The sequence below is a fragment of the Anoplopoma fimbria genome, unplaced genomic scaffold (genome assembly GCF_027596085.1).
Source record: "Anoplopoma fimbria isolate UVic2021 breed Golden Eagle Sablefish unplaced genomic scaffold, Afim_UVic_2022 Un_contig_12531_pilon_pilon, whole genome shotgun sequence".
Classification (NCBI taxonomy): domain Eukaryota; kingdom Metazoa; phylum Chordata; class Actinopteri; order Perciformes; family Anoplopomatidae; genus Anoplopoma; species Anoplopoma fimbria.
The window spans coordinates 1-1,613 of record NW_026551872.1 but is presented as its reverse complement, the minus strand read 5'-3'; the positions used below and the strand labels follow the sequence as shown (position 1 = coordinate 1,613).

The 1,613-nt window shown below is 41.4% G+C and overlaps 5 non-coding genes across 5 annotated transcripts; all 5 read right to left on the bottom strand.

The window, feature by feature from the left end:
* Positions 1–276: 276 nt before the first annotated feature.
* Positions 277–350, bottom strand: trnat-ugu (transfer RNA threonine (anticodon UGU)). Its single transcript has one exon. It is a non-coding gene; the product is annotated as a tRNA-Thr (tRNA).
* A 413-nt stretch (positions 351–763) lies between these two features.
* trnat-ugu (transfer RNA threonine (anticodon UGU)) lies at positions 764–837 on the bottom strand. The gene has a single exon. It is a non-coding gene; the product is annotated as a tRNA-Thr (tRNA).
* An 89-nt stretch (positions 838–926) lies between these two features.
* Positions 927–1,000, bottom strand: trnat-agu (transfer RNA threonine (anticodon AGU)). Its single transcript has one exon. It is a non-coding gene; the product is annotated as a tRNA-Thr (tRNA).
* An 89-nt stretch (positions 1,001–1,089) lies between these two features.
* On the bottom strand, positions 1,090–1,163 carry trnat-agu (transfer RNA threonine (anticodon AGU)). Its single transcript has one exon. It is a non-coding gene; the product is annotated as a tRNA-Thr (tRNA).
* Positions 1,164–1,448: 285 nt separating this feature from the next.
* On the bottom strand, positions 1,449–1,522 carry trnat-agu (transfer RNA threonine (anticodon AGU)). Its single transcript has one exon. It is a non-coding gene; the product is annotated as a tRNA-Thr (tRNA).
* Positions 1,523–1,613: the final 91 nt, after the last annotated feature.

Here is a 1,613-nt window from a genome sequence, read left to right as displayed (position 1 = left end):
ATTTGACCAACGAAGATACAGCGCCTCTGTGAATGCCTTACACTAAAACCTAAATCATCGTCCATATCCACCATTATAAAACAAAACATTCAGCAACTACACTCTCCTGTCACAGGCACTGCTGGGATTTGAATGCAGGATCTCCTGTTTACTAGACAGGCACTTTGACCAACTAAGCCATAGCACCTGTGTGAACTCCTTTTTAATGGAAGACAAACCTTTCTGCATCTCCACAAAAAAGATTTAAAATATTCAAAGCCAACACTCCCACGTAAGAGGCACTGCTGGGATTTGAACCCAGGATCTCCTGTTTACAAGACAGGCACTTTGACCAACTAAGCCACAGCGCCTCTGTGAATGCCTTACACTAAAATCCAAACCATCGTCCACATCCACCAATATAAATCAAAATATTCAGCAACTACACTCTCCTGTCAGAGGAACTGCTGGGATTTGAACCCAGGATCTCCAGTTTACTAGACAGGCACTTTGACCAACTAAGCCACAGCATCTGTGTGGACTCCTTTTTCCTTAAATTCAAACCTTTGTGCATCTCCACAACTATGATTCAAAATGTTCAAAGTCAACACTCCCACGTCAGAGGCACTGATGGGTTTTGAACCAGGATCTCCTCTTTACAAAACAGGCACTTTGACCAACTAAGATACAGGGCCTGTGTGAACTCCTTTTTAATTGAATTCAAACCATTGTGCATCTCCACAACTATGATTTAAAATATTCAAAGTCAACACTCCCATGGAAGAGGCACTGCTGGGATTTGAACCCAGGATCTCCTGTTTACAAGACAGGCGCTTTGACCAGCTAAGCCACAGCGCCTCTGTGAATGCCTTACACTAAAATCCAAACCATCGTCCACATCCACCAATATAAATCAAAAATATTCAGCAACTACACTCCCACGTCAGAGGCACTGCTGGGATTTGAACCCAGGATCTCCTGTTTACTAGACAGGCACTTTGACCAACTAAGCCACAGCACCTGTGTGAACTCCTTTTTAATGGAAGTCAAACCTTTCTGCATCTCCACAATAAAGATTTAAAAAATTCAAAGTCAACACTCCCACATGAGAGGCACTGCTGGGATTTGAACCCAGGATCTCCTGTTTACTAGACAGGCACTTTGACCAACTAAGCCACAGCACCTCCTTGATGTGGTTATTACAAATGTGATACCTTTGTTAGTCCATTTCCACCAGAACTAAAGTTAGTTTTCTTTTTACACTTTAAGTTTCCATATAACTTTACTTTCTGAGGCACTGGTGGGTTTTGAACCAGGATCTCCTGTTTACTAGAGAGGCACTTTGACCAACTAAACCACAGCGCCTCCCTTCAAGTGTTAATCTCAAATTGTAAACCAGTTTTAGTCCATTTCCACTCGAACGAAAGAAAAAGTTTATTTTTATAGTTAAAATAACACTTTACTGTCAGAGGCACTGCTGGGATTTGAACCCAGGATCTCCTGTTTACTAGACAGGCACTTTGACCAACTAAGCCACAGCGCCTCTTCAACTGTTATTCTCAAATTGTAAACAAGTTTTAGTCCATTTCCACTCGAACGAAAGAAAAGTTTATTTTTATAGTTAAAATATCTCT